The sequence below is a fragment of the Grus americana genome, chromosome Z, assembly GCF_028858705.1.
Source record: "Grus americana isolate bGruAme1 chromosome Z, bGruAme1.mat, whole genome shotgun sequence".
NCBI lineage: Eukaryota > Metazoa > Chordata > Aves > Gruiformes > Gruidae > Grus > Grus americana.
In genome coordinates, this window is record NC_072891.1 from 44,529,245 (window position 1) to 44,550,231 (window position 20,987).

At 39.3% G+C, this 20,987-nt stretch overlaps 1 long non-coding RNA gene across 1 annotated transcript in view; it reads right to left on the bottom strand.

The window, feature by feature from the left end:
* Nucleotides 1–1,179: 1,179 nt before the first annotated feature.
* Nucleotides 1,180–20,987, bottom strand: part of LOC129199434 (uncharacterized) — a 31,319-nt gene continuing 11,511 nt past the window's right edge. Inside the window, exons 3-4 of the long non-coding RNA XR_008574666.1 lie at nucleotides 2,542–2,653; nucleotides 1,180–1,887 (exon numbers count right to left, since the gene is read on the bottom strand). This is a non-coding gene — a long non-coding RNA (uncharacterized LOC129199434). The remainder of the gene's footprint in view (nucleotides 1,888–2,541; nucleotides 2,654–20,987) is intronic.

Below are 20,987 nucleotides of genomic sequence, written 5' to 3' on the forward strand. Positions count from 1 at the left end.
TCCTAATTACAAATGCTTCTGGACAAACATCAGGTACACCAACAACAATTAACATTTTTTTTTCCCTGACAACTCTTCATAATAACCATCTAGAGAGGTTTTTTTACTATAAAATCTGAAGAAATTCTCACATCAATTGTAAGATTCAAACCCAACTCTTACAAAAAACTCCAGAAACATTTCTGGTCTGGGAACTGATCCAATAAAATTTATCTTTTTCAGACAGTTGTTCTGAAAGACAATTTTAAAAGGAAAATGATCACATGTGTTATGTGGATCATACACTGGCTACTGTCTTCTGGTTTCATGTTCTCTAGACAATGAAGATTTGTCATTTTGTTCAAGAAGAAAATTATAAAATGTTTGTTTTTCCAACATTCTTGAATATGTCTCTGAAATAAAAATTTGATTTAATATGTTACTATCAAAAATAATTAAATACATAATAGTTTTAATATGAAAACTAAAAAGTACAAAATTCATTTAAGATTTCCAGGAAGGAAATAATTCAAATAGACAAAACATCTATTTTCCTGATAGTATACATATACATCAGAACAATAAGAAAATTAATATTGGAGTCACTACTTACAATCATTGGAAAAGAAATGAGATGGTCGATGCATGTGTAAAATCTTTGTTACTAATTCATATTTAAGGAAAAAAAAACAATGAAGCAATGAGCAGAGACTGTTGTATGCTCTGCCTGAGTCCTCCAGGGAATCCAGTGACCAGCCAGGGTTCTTAATAAGAAATTACTATCAGTCATTTTAGCCAAGAGGAACAGTTAGCTTAAATTGTGAGACGTATTCCTCTCCTTTATAAGAAAAGTTTATTAGCCTCTGCTTTCATTTCTGCGATATTTGCACCTTATCACAGGTTATGACAAATAAAAGTCATGGACATTTGCTAACATTCTTTACCAATATAGAAAACTTTTATAGCTTTAAATATATATGTAAAAATATATAACTAGAAATGATTATTGACATTTTTCCTATTCTCTATTCTCTAACACACATACATAAATATTAAATAAATTTTTCTGTGAGAGATTACATATCTAGATAAATGTTCCAAAATTACATTTGTGTTAAATTTCTACATACAATAGTTCATCTATGAACTCTGTGAAAAAGTATAAAACATACAGATGAATAATAATGTATTTTGATTCAACTCGATACATTATAAACTAAGAAGTATTTCATATATATGAAGATTTTACCAAGACAACGTATGGTAGGTGGAGCTTTAATTTTGATTTTTAAAGGGGAAATAAATTAATGCAGTAATAACTGTAACAATAGCAATTGCAATAAGCTTCAAACCATAAAACATTCAAAATGTTTCTTCTTCAGCTGCAAAGCTTTACTAGAAGTGGGAAGATTTTTATCACAGATTCACACAATCACAGAATGGTAGTGGTAGGCAGGCACCTCTGGAGAACATCTAGTCCAACCCCCTTGCTAGAGTAGGATCAGAGGAGCAGGTTGCACAGGATCACATCCAGGGGGGTTTTGAATATCTCCAGAGAAGGAGGCTCCACAACCTCTCTGGGCAGCCTCTTCCAGTGCTCTGGCACCCTCAAAGTGAAGAAGTTTTCCCTCATGTTCAGATGGAACTTCCTGGGTTCCAGTTTGTGCCCATCGCCCCTTGTCCTGTCACTGGGCACCACTGAAAAGAGTCTGGCCCCATCCTCTTGACATCCACCCTTTAGGTATTTATAAGCGTTGATGAGATCCCCTCTCAGCCTTCTCTTCTCCAGGCTAAACAGACCCAGCTCTCTCAGCCTTTCCTCATAGGAAAGATGCTCCAGTCCCGTCATCATCTCTGTAGCCCTTTGTATCAAGGGTGTGCACATTGGATGTTCAAATGGAGAAGAATCTAAGTCACATGTAGGGAAGAAGTTAATGGTTACCCATAGGATAGCACAATGGGGACCCCCATATAACGTCCAAGGATGGTGTGAGGCTGTGTCAGCTGGGATTGCATAGGCAGGGGAGCATAGGAGGAAGAGGACCACAGAGAACATCCGACTCACTGACAATTTTTCATTCAAAGAATGAGTCTGTGCATTTGAGGAACAAGAAGTCTAATTCCTACGGCAGCACCCCATGCATGCATGCACAGAGTTTTGCTATGTCAATGTTTTTATTCCAAAGAAAAGTAATGAGGAGAATGAACCATTCAATTATCTGCAGATCTCTGCACAGCAAGCGCCATTCCAACCTTCATATTTGCAACACTGTGATATAATATTTTCCTTAACCAAGGATTTCTGGCATAGTTCTTACTTAGAGAAGGGTGCCAACTGCAGTGTGTGATTAGCATATATCTGTTCTTTAGTGAGGTCCACTGTATATTCTTTACAGCAAAGGTTATGCCACATAGGCCATGCTTGAATGTCCATAATTAGCAAGGAAAATTCTACTAAAGAGAAAAAATTGTAAAATATTTCTTACGGCAAAAAAAAAATATAGAAAATGAAAAAGAGTACTAGTTACTTTCACCATATTAAACCTCATACAAATGTCTTACCCTCTTTTACTTGTTGTTGTAGAGCTCAGAGCAAGATCACGAAGCTGGCGACAGCTGCCAAAGCCTGAATTCCTGTATCGGTCACCTTTTACAGCCACAAATATCAAGATATCTGTAGATATCAAAACAACTGATTACTTCTGAAGTATGTCTGTTATGAGCACAGCATCATGAAATTAAGAAACAATCCTGTTTTCAGGGTGATCTATATCGATTTACTGTATGTTTTAAATAAGTATAGCAATGAGACCATAAGAGAAGTAGTTTAAGTTGATTACACTAAAATGTATACACTCTATACTAATATATATTAATTCTCACTTCTCGTGCTCATATTATGGCATCAGTTTAAAAGAAATTTTTACAAAAACTGTTAATGAGAAAGATTTTCACTAGATCAACAAGATAGTCTCTGTGGAAAGGAAAGTTTCTAAGACCCCTCCTCCACCTTGTACTCAGGCTTTTATATATACACTCTCACTTTTGACAAGGAAAATGTAATTATTCCTAGAATATAAATTAATTATATTCAATCAAGAGTTATGGTTAATGTTGTATAAACAAGTTGCCTCATTTGAATTTTAAATGTGAGATCCACTAGCTTTGCTTGCAATTCTCATGCCTAAGCAGCTCATGAATGTCAATCTTATATCATAAGACAAAACCCCAGTAGTAAGTGTTCATTCATTAATTATCTCACTAAAGATGGATAATAAACTTGGAAAGCTTACAACTATGTCACAACAGTATGGGATTTTAGAGTACTAATTGACCAATTAAGAGCTAAAATGGCAGAATAGTTACCAAGGCATGTCTTGCATCAGAATACATATATATATATATATATATATATCTCATATGCTAGAACAAAATTTATGCCAAATCACCATATCAAATAACACCATGAAATCCCATTATTTTAAACACACTGCAAGAACATTTTCTTCCTGCTGGCATCTATTATCGTGTTCCCATTTGGAAGCCATAAACCTGAGCAGCATTTGTTTGCCTAAGAACTTCATGAGTGTGAGCATGCGAGAGGGCTGTTCGGAAAGTAATGCTGTATTATCACTTTGATACCAGTTTTCATGAGTAACTAGCAGGCTCAGCTAAAACATTCAGCAATGTGGTTAATGAGCATAAAGAAGGAGCACTTTGATTATTATCATCAAGCACCATCAAAATACCCAGGACAGATGGACAGAAGCAGTGTCTCATCACTTTCTGTGGTTCCAACTACATAGAACCATGCAGAAAGATAAAAGGAATTATGAGAAGTTACAGCTTCAGTGAACTCAGAATTTCGTAGTAGAAAACCAAAGCTTGACTGAAGGAGATGATGCCACAGTATCTCACTTCTTAAATAAATACCGTAACTGCTTTTTTTAATTTACATACGTTTAAAAGGTGAGAAAAAAATAATATTCTGTTATAAACAGTGAACTGCTTGTCAGTATTTATATAGAAAATAATTAATGACTTCTCCAGCAATCTAGTAACTGAAAATGTTGCAGTCTTGTATAAAGTATCATGATTTCATCATGGAAATAGCTTTACAGAGTAGTAACATAACCTTTTGATTCTTCATAGCAAGATAAATATTTCTACACAGGATCACTATCTTAGCCTGCTGAGATAGATACACTCTGAAGGAAAATTGATGTCTCCATCTTTCTCTAAATCAAAATTGCTGAAAAAAAAATGGACATTTATGCAGATGCAATCAGCTTCTGCCAAAAAGGACATCATTCAAAAGATCTGTGCTTTCGGTCACTAGAACCAGGAAGACTAACTGTTTATTCAGGACTCACACACCACCACAGTGACATCTCTGGTAAAGACACCACAGTCTCTGCTTTTGGCATACCAGCAAGACACACATGATTTTTTGAATGGCTGAAATATTCAAATTTACAAGAAAATCATTTTCCTTTCAGCATTCACATTTGTACCTGATCATTCATAAATAGGCGCTGAAGTCAGCTAGGCTTTTATCTGTCACTTGTGAAGCGGAGCTGAAAACTAAATACTCCAGTTGAGGACACTGAGTCACAATAAAGTGGACAACAACATGTCTCACCTAAAATGCAGCGCATAAAGGGAAAACAAAATACAAACATATTCTTTAGGTATGTGCCTAAACACACCTGCCTAAAGTGTCCCTGCAAGAACCTTGAATGGCAGCTGAAAACAATAAGACCCAATGGCCATTTATGCTTGCACAATTTCTCTGTGGATGAACAGTATAAGGTTATCATTATAACCAACTGTATCATCAATATATGCTTGGCATTGCAGCCCGTTAGGGTTACATGGTCCTTGCTCCTTGAAAATTTTGCATTTTTTCAAAAACTAAATATGATAACAAAGTAAAATACATAGTAGTAACAGTTAAGATTGAAGTTTACGGCACGTGATTTCATTAACACATATACATAACATGGCTGGATTGTCCCGTCACAAGATTTTTCTGCTACAGCATGGTGACCATTCTGACTCAGAGGGCAGATCTTAACAAACCACGACATCCTCATTGACCAAAGACCTCTAACAATGCATTCCATGTTCCTAAATCAAAAGCTGTCACTATTTCCTCACCAGTTAGACAAAATGCAGAACTATACATTGATTTAAACTACCAAAATACATAAAGGAACCAATAGTTATTTGCAACAAGGGACCTCATAGCAACAGGTTATTTTCTTACCATGGAGCAAATCCTCCTGGAGACTATGCTCAGGCACATGGAGAGCAAGGAGGTGATTGGTGACAGCCAACATGGCTTCACTAGGGGCAAATCGTGCCTGACAAATTTGGTGGCCTTCTATGATGGGGTTACGCGTTGGTGGACAAGGGAAGAGTGACAGACGTCATCTACTTAGACTTGTGCAAAGCATCTGATACTGTCCCGCGCAACATCCTTGTCTCTAAATTGGAGAGACATGGATTCGATGGATGGACCACTCGGTGGATAAGGAATTGGCTGGATGGTCACACTCAAAGAGTTGTGGTCAACGGCTCAATGTCCAAGTGGAGAACAGTGACGAGCGGTGTTCCTCAGGGGTCGGTACTGGGACCGGCACTGTTCAACATCTTTGTCGGCGACATGGACAGTGGGATCGAGTGCACCCTCAGCAAGTTTGCCAATGACACCAAGCTGTGTGCTGTGGTCGACAGACTGGAGGGAAGGGATGCCATCCAGAGGGACCTTGACAGGCTGGAGAGGTGGGCCCGTGCAAACCTCATGGAGTTCAACGAGGCCAAGTGCAAGGTCCTGCACATGGGTCGGCGCAATCTCAAGCACAACTATAGGCTGGGCGAGGAATGGATTGAAAGCAGCCCTGAGGAGATCCAGCAGGTCAAGGGAGGTGATCCTGGCCCTCTACTCTGCTCTTGTGAGACCCCACCTGGAGTACTGCATCCAGCTCTGGGGGCCCCAGTACAGGAGAGACATGGAGCTGTTGCAGCAAGTCCAGAGGAGGCCACGAAGCTGATCAGGGGGCTGGAGCACCTCTCCTGTGAGGACAGGCTGAGAGAGTTGGGGTTGTTCAGCCTGGAGAAGAGAAGGCTCTGGGGAGACCTAATTGTGGCCTTCCAGTACCTGAAGGGGCCTACAGGAAAGATGGAGAGGGACTGTTTATCAGGGAGTGTAATGACAGAACAAGAGGTAATGGATTTAAGCTAAAGGAGGGTCAGTTTAGATTAGATGTTAGAAAGAAATTCTTCACTGTGAGGGTGGTGAGGTATTGGAACAGGTTGCCCAGAGAAGCTGTGGATGCCCCCTCCCTGGAAGTGTTCAAGGCCAGGTTGGATGGGGCTTTGGGTCACCTGGTCTAGTGGAGGGTGTCCCTGCCCATGGCAGGGGGGTTGGAACTAGATGGTCTTTGAGGTCCCTTCCAACCGAAACCATTCTATGACTCTATGATTCTTAATAGTAAATTCTTTGAATTACAATCTATTTTATTTTCTTAGTATCTATGTTTTGTTCCTTATCACAGGAAGCATTTACATCCTCTCACTGAGGATACCTTTCCACTGTCTACTCCAGTCATGGGTTTTTTAAAGCTATATGTAATGACTCCCACTGACGCTCAACAAGAACTGGTAACTTACTGTCTTTTCTATATATGAAATTCAGTCTGCAGAAATACTCTGCAACAAAGTGTAGTTTTTAGCACATGAATGGTAGACACCACAATATTTGTAGGGTTCTCTGTGTTGTAAAATATGTAGGAGACATTCTCATGCCCTGTATTATGCCATTTGTACAATACAGGCCTATAGAGAAACAAGAAGTGCAGGCACTACTGTGAATCCTATGGATTACACAAAATGCTGCAAGATCATAGCAAATGTCAACATATAGCATTACAAATATCAGCATGTGCATATAATGCAAATACTGTAGATATAAATCAAACTGCACCTTGTTGTTTTAAGACTAATTGAGGCAAGAGCAAGAAATCAAAACTTCCTTACCACATTGAGCCCAGTTACCTTGAGTGCAGTTAGTTTTCTCAGATATTTCAAAATATGGGATAAACATGCATGAGTAATGCTCAGGACTCTGCCAATGTTCAGTATCTGCAGATCTGGACAGCCACTAGCCATAGGGCTTACATATTTGGCAGTTAGAGAATGAAAGCCGAATACTTTTAGTTTTCTGAGTCAGGAGGAAAGGATGAAATTACAGAAACATGAAATCCAAGATCATTAATGCAAAAAACATCCAAAACTTGTTTTAAATCGTTTCAATTTTCTTTTTCCTAAATAGTCCAGATTTGACACAGCAAAAAAGTTGCAAACACTTGTAGAGAAGAACGGATGACTTTCTATCATCCAGTTCTGATATACTGTGGGAAGAAACATGCAAAACAGAAACTTCTAAAACAATCCCAGCGAAAAAAAACCAAGTAGCCAAATATTAGTCTCTATATCTGAGTCTCCTTCTCTGGGGATCAGAGTGATGGAAACCTCTTCAGTATATCAAATCATATAAAATTTATATCCTGATAGACCATAATCTTAGACATATAAACCAAAGATTTTGGTGGATGAAAATGTGAATGTAAATCTCTCAGGATGGCACTTACTTTCTTACATATCAACCCTCCTCTCTCTCTCCCGAACAGGCCCTTCAGCCACAGCGTCCAGTACAAGATGACGCAGAACCTGGAATTACTCAGCCCCTCCCCCAGGACTTACATTACAGCGACACACAATCCATTAGAAAAGAGGAATGAAGTGGAAGAAATGGAAAAGATCTTAAATGAGAAAGTTACATGGTTAGCCCTGGAAACAGTAACAGATGTTGACATATGTGGTCATTGAAGGACCATTTAAGGCCATTAGCATGGTAATGTCATGTAAACATAAATCTATTTAATAAAATGTATCCAGTTTCCAAAATTTAACTTACACAATCTTTAAAATTTTAGATGTGAGCAGATACGCAATTTTAATTCACCACCTTTCCTCAATGCCTTAGAAGCTGCCTTTAGTGGTATGATACTGTAGATATTAATCGGGGTCCAACACAGGTCTAAGTCAGAGAATAAGGAAACCTCCCTTCTCTGTTTCTGTCCTATACTGTTATAAAATAGCATTGCACTGAGCACTTTCTTTTTTTCCCCCTAGACGTTTTGGAGGATCACATCAATAAAATAGGTGAATCCTTTGAAATGCAACTTAAACTCTCTACAATTCCTCCGAGAGATAAGTAAATAATATCTTATATTAATTTATTTTTACTTTAAGAAGAAGCAACTTGCCAAAGTTCAGAGTATCTATTACAAAACAGAAGACAAAACACATGGCTTCAGTCTCAACTCTTTACTTGTTTGTCTAGTGTTCTACTATTAAAGCTATTGCTGAACAACAGCAGCCACCAAAGACCTCACTTGCAGCTGAACTTGCAACTCAAGCCTCATATGGATCAAATTGCCTTGAAAATGTGGAGTATGGTTCGTGACTAACTAGAATTATTCATGAGGCTCCTGCTGTACTCTGCAACAAACCAGACCACAGCTTGAAACTGTTCTTCGTTCATCCCAAAAGGAGCCTCGCAGGACAAGGTGGTAGGTTTTATAACCGCTTTCACGTGGCAAATATACACCTAGATAAGAAAGTCCCTGTTTAAATTTCCCATCATAAGTTTGAATCTGCAGTGTGCAGGAAACTTTATGATGTGCTTATTTCCTGAATCTAGTAGGATACGAAAGACAAGAGCTTTCCTCCTGAGCAGAACTATATCTTACTTATACTTCTTATAGTATATTAAAGTTTATTCTTTGTTCTTAACATTTTCCTTTGACATCTTTCCTTCACTCTGATACTTTAAAATCTATTTTTAGAAACCCATTTGTCCCATATGATCATGATTACTCTTTTTTTGCCTCTTCCAAATCTTTTCATTCCATCTTAGGAAGAAAAAATACAAAATCATTTATTTTGTATTCTCTGCCTCTGATGCCATTTCTACTATTTTTAAGGACAAGAATTCCCCTCTCCTTTACTGCATAACCTGTTCCATCTGTTTTCACATTTGGCAGAACATTACAGTCACTCCTGTCTTACACAATGTGAGGGACAGAGGTAAGAGGGGGCTAATATTTAGTGCAAGACCTGCATGTAAGCAGAGGAACAGGTGTTCTTTTGAAAATGGTAAAAGAGAATTCAGAGAAGAACTGTCAAGAATGGCAGTGAAACTTTAATTACAGGATATGGATCCTGGTTGGCTTATTTATAACTACTTGTTTTGTTGCACTTGGTAACCACCTGCTCTCACTTTGTCATGCAGCCATACGTAGACATGCAGGAAATGAAAGCACAATTCAATAGGCAAGTACTCAGCATATGTCTGCAGCTGTTGCCGTGATCGCAGCTTGTGTGCCATGCCTCAGCTAGTGCTGAATGAACTCTAGCTGCATCGCTGCAGCACCATGGAGCATGACTGAGGTCACTATAAACACCCAAAGAATCTAAATATATTTTTTTTGCAGTTAGTCTGCATTGCATTTCTCTCTATGGTGATCCCAGTGCTTAGCCAAGCTAGTTTAAAACCAGTACAGGTATGCCTGAAGGACACACTACCATTCGTGGTGAAGAGGTTCCAGGGATAACCGTGACCGAGTCATCCAGACCAGGAGAAGCAGAAGAGCTCAGCTCTGCAGCACTGCCCACGGGGCCCCTGCTCTCACATTTCGAGCTAGCTGTGGGGCTTCTGCACAGACCTGCCAACGTCAGTGCAGACATCTCCCAAATCAATTAAGTGCTTTCGGTTTTTTTAAACTGTGAAATTCAGTTTGCCCTGTGAAATGTAGTGTGGCTACACAGATTGTGTTCACCGGCTGTGAAAATCAGGCCAATCTTAAAGTGGTTCTGTAAATAACTAATTTTAGATGTCTAACCTTGAAAGAGCAAACACAGGCAAAAATTGTGTCAAAATTACTACAGATGATGTGAGTTAGAAAGGTCTTACTATTATTTCTAGTATTATTTCATCAATAACTGCATTTACTATTTTTGAAACTATACTGAAGAGTTTGCTTTTGCTCCTGGATTGCATTTCTCTCTGACTTTTATAACAAATAAGAACATCCTTCCTCCTGGCCTGCCACAGAAGACATGTAAAACCATACACACAAACAAAACAGATCAACTCCTGAGAGTTAGATGCTCCAATAACATCAGTTAGTATCCTACTGAGTTCCCTTTACACTAGGGACCTAGCCCATTGCATACAATTCCAGTTCACTGTGAGGAGCAGAGTCCTGCCCTAAGCTTTGATATACATTGATTTATGATGGTACATGATACTGCATGATATGAAATAGGAAGGACAGATGAAGGGGCAGCAGTTCATCATATACAGACATTTTTATGTCATTCTAAATAAAAAAAAAAATCACACAGAAGCTAAACTAATAGAAGACATTTAAGCATCCTCAGAGCTTTGAAACACACATGATTTATTTGCTGAAGAATATCAGATAGATGGGCAAGGTTTTATTTCCATCATCCTAATTCATAACACATACTTTGCACGGAATGTTAAAGAACTGCTTTGAAGGCAGTGCTGCTGACTACTATTACTTTTCTTTCTCCTTGCTAGTGTAATTTATTTGAACGAATGCACCATACAACAAAATTCTTGAATTATGAAAAAAAAAAAATTCTTCTCTGAAAAAAGCAGTACAAGTAGTAATAGTTTTCATTGAGTGATATTACTACAATATCTGAAGTATATCATCCTTACCAATAAATGATGCATAAGCTGAATTCTCAAGTATTAACAATTAACAATGTGCTTCAAACAGATGTAAACTGATTCAGAGTGTTCAACTTCGGGCAATTTGTTTCACTGAAGACAACTGACATTATCATGAAAATTTCCATAATTTTTTGCGAAAGGCAACCCTCAGGAACTATGAATTTCCCCTAAGAAAGATCAGATATTTTCCCCTTTTACACAGATAACTGCTTTTCAAATTTATAAGACATGTCAGACACAACCAAACTGTGTCTTTCAAAGCATCGGGTCTTAAAAATAAGAAGCACATGATCCACTGCATAGGAGGTGACTACCACATATAATCCACATGTACCATCTTCCCCCAACAGATCTTTTCTTCTCAGAAATTTTTGCACAAATTGAAAAAGAATTTGGCCATTTGTACAGGATTCCTGGCAGCCTGCTCAAAGCTGCTGCTCTGTATGGCCACCAGACATCTGGACATCTCAGGCTTCTGCAAAGATAGAGATGGCACACGTCGTGAGCCAGCACATCTTGCATGCCCTGGACCTGTTGCACATGTCGTACTCGATCGATAGAGCTAACAAGGGAAATCCAAACCTTTTTGCACTTACTACTCGTGCTGACCACTATGGAGTGTCTATGCACACGTATCTAGTATTTCTCAACTGAAATACAGGTAACTTACAGTCTCACCCTATTAACTGACATACCTGAGTAAGTAAAATGTACTAGTTATTTGAATTAGTTTAAAATAATAATTTTATGATGTACTACCTTTTGCACTTAAGGTAATGCAGGTCTTTTAAGTGTATCCATTTGTATGTGTATATATATATACATATATATTTGTATATATTGAATACAAAAAATGTAATGTTATAGCTAAGCTTGACAAAAGTGGAACTGTTCACATGCTTAAAAAGTAAGGAAAAAATTTCCTTACAGGACTTTGCTTAAAAATATGTATGTTAATAGGATTATTTGAGTACTGCTCATCTTTTGAGTAGTTAATAAGCACAGAACCACTCTATATTTATGGTACCCAGACATACACCCCAAAAAGCAACAAAAAATAAAGCACTTCCCACAGTCCTGGAAAGCAAACAAAATTTTAAAAATCCTGCTAAGAAGATCAATCATATGGGGCAAAATGTGAATCCAGGGAGGACAGCTGTTTGGCTAATGTGTGAGTTTAAAACCGCATAGCTGTGCTCAGTTTGAACAGAAATAGGCTGGCATTTCCCTTCAGCTGGATGAATCAGTGTAAAGAAGGAGGACTGCTATACCCCATGCTCCTGTACAGATCCCAAGCATGCAAAAGAAGCAGAAATTATCAGTTTAGACCATGCTCAGCTCAAAGGCTGCGTTCAGGGGACTCACGAGACTGACCCTCGCCAGTAATTTCACCCATTGCCCAAATATCATCAGAGAACTTCCCTGTCCCCTGACGTCAGGCGGGTGCTGGAGTCAAGTCTGGATTTCATGACTGAATTTTAATTCATCCAAGCACCTCGTTGTATACTAAGGATGTTCTGAGGTAATCAAACAAATTCCGTATTACGAAGAAGGTCAGAGAGCAGGATTTCCGATATTCCTCACAACAAATCACAGTAAGAAAATTGCTGCTGGACAAAAATGATTGACTGTCTGAGCTATTAAATCGCCTATCTCCTTTCCAGCAAAACATGGTTTCTGACTAAACCTCAGCTCCACTACATTTCAGAAGAAACCTACATCAACATCTACATAACTTCATTCACAATTATTTTTTTATCCCGCCCCCACCCCAAGCAAATATCTGAGGAAAAGAACTGGCCACTGACTATAAACAAAAGAAATATAGATTTCATTTGGCTGAGGTTCTCCATCTTCTGTGTCACACTTGTTAGCAATAATAGATGGAATGTCAAAAACACACACACAAACCCCAAACAACAGATTTACATGTTTTCTGATTCCATGTATTAGAAGGAAGTTCAATGACAAGCCAGTAAGACCACTTCAGAGTACTCCTTTTTCTGGGTAGTTAAAAAATGTCACAATTCATGCCCTTCATTTTTCTATTTATTGTTTAGCTACCACAAAGCCAGGATTTCCTTTTATGACAGGGTGACACATGCATTCTTAAGTCTTACTGTCAAAATACCTTATGTTAAAAAATTGTTTCTTAATTAGCAATATATGTGTAACACACAGATTCACAGTATACTCCTTCCACTTCCTAGACCTGTGTATTATAAAAAATATATAAACATCAAATTATTGCAAAAACTAGCTCATCTTCTCTCATTCTTGTGCATTTTGTTCCTTTATTTCCCCATATATCATGTTAACATAGCTCTTACTGTTAGCAAACTCTTCATGTTCCATAGGGTTTGGGTTTTTCTCCAGCTAATCATTCAAATCCGATGCCTGTTATATACTCCCAAACACAAAATTCAGTTAGGCTGATATTGAGGTTGTTACACGGCATATCAACCAGTTGAAATTGTATAAAGCCAGGAAATAAACTGTTCATACATTCAGTTCTACTCTTCCAGTTTTTATTAGCTCTATTATAGCCCAGAATGCTCTTAGAGAAAAATGTGTGCAGTCTTAAATCTGAACAGCTTGATGGTGGCATACTGTTGTTTAACCCCAGCCGGCAGCTCAGCCCCACGCAGCCACCCGCTCACTCCCCTGGTGGAATAGAGGAGAAAATCAGAAGAGTAAAAGTGAGAAAACTCGTGTGTTGAGGTAAAGACAGTTTAATGGGTAAAAAACAGCCACGCACGCAAGCAAAGCAAGACAAGGAATTCATTCCCCACTTCCCATGGGCAGGCAGGTGTTCAGCCATCTCCAGGGCAGCAGGGCTCCATCACGCATTACTTTGGAAGACAAACACCATCACTCCAAATGTTCCCCTCTTCCTTCTTCTTCCCCCAGCTTTATATGCTGAGCGTGACGTCATGTGGTATGGGATATCCCTTTGGTCAGTTGGGGTCAGCTGTTCCGGCTGTGTCCCCTCCCAACTCCTTGTGCACCCCCAGCCTACTCACGGGTGGGGTGGTGTGAGGAGCAGAAAAGGCCTTGGCTCTGTGTGAGCACTGCTCAGCAATAACAAAAACATCCCTGAATTATCAACACTTCTTTCATCAGAACAAATGCAAACCATAGCCCCGTGCCAGATACTCTGAAGAAAGTTAACTCTATCCCAGGCAAAACCAGAACACATGCCCAAGCAGAACTGATTCACGTTATGACTATGTTTGTGTAGTTTGAAGGTGTAACTCATAAACACAGCTGGAATGTAAACCTGGTCTCTCAGAAGGAGATGTAAGGACAGTAAGGAGGTAAATGGGCTACCAGAGACAACAGAGAGTAGAGAAATTAATAGGGTTTGGCCTTATCTCTTGACTTATCTTAGACCCTAGGCTAAGTAACATAATCTTAATATCAAGGCTCAGTCTACACTTAAAAGTTCTGGCATAGATGTGTGTCTCTGGAGTGTGAAAAACATACCTCCAACCAGCTGCAATGATTAACGCCCTCAAGTAGATACAACCCTGCTGTCAAAGCCACCAGGTTATCACCAGGTGTTACTCTGCATAGGAGAGTGCTTTATCATTCTGCTAAGCAAGCACAGTGTTGCAGCAGCTACATCCCCATTGGGAAACAGTTATGAAAACTTCTCCTTGGAAGTTATATTAATACTCACCTTCCAATGTAAACACAGTTTACGTGCACACCTTTATTGAGATAGCTCAACACAAATGATAAAACTTAGCTGCCATTAAGCCAAAAGAACTGCATTGTCACAATAAACTTATACTATCACTGCACAAGGTCATTTGAATGGCAATTACCTTTTACCGTGGTTTTCAACCAGGATATTTAAAGCATCATCAGTAATCTAGCATCCATTAGCAGAACCACCCTGAAAACTGAAATGCAAAAAGTAATGCCTATTTCTCCAGACTTGGCAGGAAAAAAAATATTTAAAAAGCCAAAACAAACAAACAAAAAACCCCACAAACACAAACCCCAAAGCCGACAATTTCACTGGATTCAAAGGACATGACTAATTTACTCTCTTTCCCATTACTTAGGAAACACACAGGACATGGGAACTGGACACAACCAACTGGAAAAGGCATTGAAAACTTTCAACTGGATCAAATATTTCTGCCTCTTGCTTCCAGTCCTCTGAGCAGGAAATCTTTAGTGGCACTATGCAAAAAGAACCTACAGAAGAGAGCTGCACCCCTGAAGTGGAGCTGCTCACAGAAAGCTCCTATTCCCAAAGGTGTACATGGATTTTAGAGCTGGAAAATTAAGAGCGAATTGTTGTTCTCTGCCACCAAACTCTCCTGTGCACAACGAGCAGAGCTCTGGTACAGCTGAGAACCACGAACCAAGTGAATACAGCAGACTTTTGAAAACTTACGTCAGTGAACAAAACAAGGAAGATGTACATGTGGATTTCAATAGTGCATGACAGTATGACTTCATTTTCACTTTTTCCTAAAACAATTTACCTTAAAGAAGCTTCTGCTAAAGAAATTATTCCTGAATCAGTAGATCCTGCCCAGCTACTTATCCACAGAGGTAAGCTGTTGACAGAAGATGCTCGCACGCAGCAGGATTGTGTCCTCTCTCAGCGCAGGATCACTACAGCTTGTTACATTCAGTATCTAGGTATAAAACCAACAAGCAGCCTACTTCCTGAACAGCGCTGAATGATTCCAGAGGAAGGCCTTGGTATATTTACTTCACTAAACATGGAATTGGAAGAATTCTCAAACTGCAATTTTTATCCTGCCGCTATTCTTACATTTTTGTATCCACACGATTAACAAATGATTTTATGACACTGAAGATTGTTCTTTTCAATGGAATTCTGGTAGCACATTTACAAAATATATAGGTATATACATATAAGCCTATGTACTTAATATACTAGATATTTTCCACATATAAATTATACACTTAGTTGTGAAAAAATATCTGGTTTTGCACTACCTTATATGTGTTTAGGTACATGGTTTTATATTTTTGTGTTTTTGTAGGTGTGAATAGAGTGCACCTTAGCAAAACTTCAGCTGTTTATTGATGTGGTTAACTGCAGCTGAGTTTTCACCTCAGTGTGAGTTGAAGTTGTTATACCTCAGTGTAATATTATAGCAATGCCCTTGTTCTCTACATTAAAGGGCAGAATAACTTGTTCTTTAACTAAAGTCACTGTTGCTGGCAAGAACATAACGGACAGTAAAGATCACGTTTGTTTCTTTGGTCTACTGTTACAAATAAAATGAAAAATTGGAAAAAGCATGTGAATTCATATGTGGTTCTACCAATTTTAAGAGTTCAAAAGTCTGGAGATAAGTTTAAAGCAGTTTAAATTCAAATTAAAATAAATTAATTGTAAGTAATTCTATATTCCTTTTATTTGCCTCTCCTGAGCCTGCAGAATTGCTGTTCTCAGGGGTGAGGAGTGGGTATTACGGTGGCTGCAGCCATCGGTTTACAAACTACGAATTGAACCGTGCAGCTTCCACACTGCTATCCTGGTACCCAGGAGTTATCAGGCATGAGCAGTGGGCTAACAATGGTGAGCAATTACTCTCTCAGTCCACTGGCAGTTTATCTTCAGTTAGTTCTCGCTGTGACAGCCTTCACAACACTCCCTCTGACGGACAACCGGTGAGTATTTACAGTGTGCGTGAAGACAGCCAGCGCCCGCGTTTGAGTCCCCACGTGCCTCCTGTTCAGCCTGTTCAACCCCCCATCCCCACCGCCTTCGGTGCACCGAAGCCTTTGGGACCTGAGCTCCTCTCTGCGCTCTGAACAGAAGGCAGGCTCGCAGCCAATAATCATATTACGAGGCTGCCCCTAATCGCTCCTTACAAAGCAATCTGAAGGGCTTTTGTAAGTCCATTTTTTTTCGCCTGGATACAGCCCACTGAATGCTAGCGTCTGAGAACTGCAGCCAGGTATTATGTGGCTGCTCCACTCAGATATCCCCTGTGGTTTTTCTCTACTTGACATTCTGTCCCCTTGGCAACTGATTTATCTCTACCCTGCTCTGAAGCCTATTCACTCCCGTAGCATGGAAGCAATTCTAAATGCCAAGAACTTTACCATGGTGCCACAAATCATTTCTCCATAAGACAGGATACGAAGGTGAATTTCCAAAGAGAAGAAGAAAACTTCCATTTTGGCAGGAAACTTCCATCGTGCTAATCAATAAGAGACTTATTGTCATCCTCCTAGGGAAGAAAGCACTCAAACAGATTTCGATTGCATTTTGTATAATTTTATAATCAATTACCAATTAACGATTCACCTATGCAATCTTCAAATCACTGGGTACTACAATTGAAATGTTTCTATTTAATTGGCTCATTGGACTCCAGTTAAATATTTTAGGCATCTTTCTTTCTCTTGCTTTCATATTTCACATTATAGATGTATTAACGAGGTCTAAAATGATACATAATTTTTAACTAATGTTTTTCCTGTACCCATCTACCAAGACAATCCTGTATTTTCTAAGACCGTGTTATCAGAACACTTGACAGGTAAGGAACATATCTCCCCAGTGACCTCTGAGAGCAAAAGTGTCATTATCAGCCCCATTATGAGTTAGTAAATAAAATCTGAACTGAAGAGATTAATATGGGAATTCTTGAGTGTTCTCCTTGAGAAGTTTCGTGAAGATAGCACAAGGAGTCTGTGACAGACTCAGGAGTTCCTGTATCAGAGTTTCAGTGCCTTGACTGAAAATTCCTGCCTTACAGCATTTCCTGTCATCTCCTGGTTAGTTTTAGCTGCAGGTCATCTCCTCCCTTGGTAGTTTTTGCCACTGAAAATATACTAAAGACATGCACAATGGACTGAGTGCAGCTGATCAATACTTTCCTTCTTCTTCCATATATATGGTTGCTCTCTCTTCTTGTCGCTGCCCTCTAAGAAAATGAGAAGCCATTGAATATACGAAGTTGAAAGAGCAATATTGAAAGAAAGAGATCCAAATATCCCAGACCTGTCAGTTCAGAAGGGGCCTGACAGCCAGGTCGTGGTTTCTGCTGCACGTGCAGGAACAAGTCACTACACAGATGTACAACCAGTCAGATTTTTTTCAGGTTTGCTGTAAAATACAGGGAAGAAGACCAGCTGTAAACTTAAGATGAACCTCAAAGTCTATGAATGAAGAGGAAAGGAAGAAACTGCCTCCCGCTAGAAGCCACTAGGATCCTTTCTATTGCCAGTAATGGAAGTTGTGTTTGGTCTGAAATGTAGTTATATCAAACGGGTGATGAGTAGAAAAACCTGAAAGTATGTCATCCAAATTTCATAAAACATCAATTTTCCAGCACCAGAGTTAAGAATTAATATTGCTATTAAATAAAAAGCTACCAAATACTAGTAAATATATCACATAACTGCTTTAGCAGAATAGATTTTTTTTCAATTCACTGATCTGAAAAGTGCCTATAATGAAATGGTTATTGCACAGAAGATGAACTGATGGAGAAATTAATTGAATTATTCCTAGTAATACTCTATGTCTTAAAAGAGTTTTATTATTCAACCCAACGCTCTCACTAGGGAGTATTCAGTCACAGCTAATGTTCTGAAGAAAACTAGTTAATTTCTATAACTGACAATCTATTTACAAGACAGTTGCTTTTACCGGACACTTTGTGTTTGCTGCTAAAGAATTTATTCACTTTACTTGGCCGGTATCTAGGACAGATTACCTGTTTTGGGTATAATTCATGTATGAAGCGTGTTAAATAATTTATCTATACCTGTGTATGTGCAACTGCATATTTACACATTTGCATATGAAGTATCAGTCTTTAACACTACTTTTTGTCTTGTTTTTTGATACATCTTCCACTACAACAATAAGCAGTAGCAGCTCTGAGATTTCAACAGTCAAGATGTCAGAAGCTATCTATCTAGTTTCTTTGCTCTTCATCTTTTGTGCAGCAGCGTGATATTGCTGACACACACTCAAATTTGTTATCTAATCCCAACTGGCAAAGCCCTGGCACAGCCCCTCAGTTTGGTGTCAACTGCAAACCTAAGAAGAAAACTGCCTACAGCATCATAAGGATCATCACTGAAAACTCTCAACAGTAGAGGACCAAGAATGAAATTTGTAAAGAGCTCAAAAAAATTTCTACACTGAAGAAAAATCACTTCCATCTACTCTTGAAACAGATTCCAAACATTTTTTCATTTATTTGCAGATATTTACACCCAGTATGTTTCACTTGATTGCCTGTGAGAACAACACAGAGAACAATGCCAAAAGCCTATTCGGTATGTACTGTTCCTACTCACTCTGAAAGGCCTGTTAGCGTATTGCAGAAAGGGGTTAGATTGATTGGGAAAACATAGCTATTACCTTTTTCTTTTTCTTTTTTTTTTTTTCTTCACCATTAATAGTACAATTTGACTACTTGTCTGAAAATTTCTCCAGGAACTGAAGTTAAGCTTAGCACTGTAAAATTCTGGGCTTCCTTCTGTTTCCTCCTTCCAAAAATAAGCAGTACTTAAGGGCTTTTAGGGTCTTCCAAAACCTCTTCCACCACAATGAGAAATGCTTACACTTAGCAGCTGAGGTTTCATCTGCCTGCTCTTTAAGGGCAGTAGCCCAGGAGGAATTACAGGAGGTCTGATCAATTGCAAACATCTAAGTTATCCAGGTATTATCTAACCTGTTTATTTCCTACAAGATGCTGAGCACTTACCCATTTATCTCTGTTATCAATGATTTTTCTAATTGACTGTAATTACCTTATGCAAAAACTGATGTAAATATTTCTCCCACATTATCAATCACTTTCCTGTTCCACCTAATATAACATCATTTTTCCTTAATCTTCCCCTTATTACTGCTTATGTAGAATGACTTCTTGTAACTATCTCTAACTATATCTCCTCTGGAAATACATGTCTGTCTTCTTAATAAACATACTCAAATTGCTCAGCTGACTGCAACGGATGAGCATAATGCACAGTAGCAGACAGCCACATGGCAGCATGGTGACCACCCAGCAAAAAGTAGAGTCCTCTGCTTCTCCTGGGCTTCTAGCACCTGGTAGAACCAATGCAAACACACAGACAGAGCTCGTGTTCCAGCATGTGACCACCCAGGTTTCCAGGTGTGGGATGAGTGAAGGGATATTCCTAGAGGTGGAAAGTGATTGCAAGAATGACTGTGGGAGGTGTGACCAGATTGCTGAACTGCTCTGCTTGGTGGCCGAGCTGCAGGAGGAGGTGAGCAGACTGAGGAGTACTGGAAAGTCTGAGAGGGAGATTGATCAATGGAGCCATACTCTGCCATCTGTGATGCATGGAAGCCAACTCAGCATGGCCACTACAGAGGCAGGTCCTGGATCTGATTTGTGCTAGGAGGAAGGCAGTGTCACAAGGGATAAAGAGGGGTGGAAGAAGGTTACAGCATGGAGTGGTAAGAGAAAACCCTCCTTACCCTCTAAGTTACCCTCTGAGATACCCTTACAGAACCGTGCATAATGAGTTAGAGGAGGAATCTGTGCAAGCAGTCTTGCTAAGATCAGAGAGACCAACACCTCGTAATAAAACCTGCATTAGGACCAGCACTGAGAAGAAACAACGGCGAGTTATGATCATTAGTGATTCCATCCTGTGTGAAAGGAAGCATCCATTTGCAGACTGGACCCTCATTGCAGGGAAGTTTGCTGCCTCCCTGGGGCCCAGATTTGGGATGTCACCACAAGACTGAAAAATCTAGTATAACCTTCAGGCTACTCTCTGTTCCTGCATTTTCAAGTGGGTACAAATGATGTCACTACAAAAAGTCTGAGGTCAATCAAAAGAGATTTCAGAGTCCTGGGAAGAATGCTAAAAAAATTGGGAGCACAGGTAGTGGTTTCCTCAATACTCCTAGTAATGGGGAGAGATTTTGGACAATGCAGGCGTGCCCAAGACTTCGGTACCTGGCTCCAGGACTGGTGCCTCAGCCAGAACTTTGGGGTTTATAACCATGGAAGAATGAGTCTTCAAGGCACAAAGTATGCTGGGGCCTGACGGGATCCACCTGCCCCAATGGGGAAAATGCGTCTTTGGGTGTAAGCTGGCAGGACTGATCGAGAGAGCTTTAAACTAGAATTGATGGGGGAAGGGGATACCAACAGGACTACAGCAGGTAGGC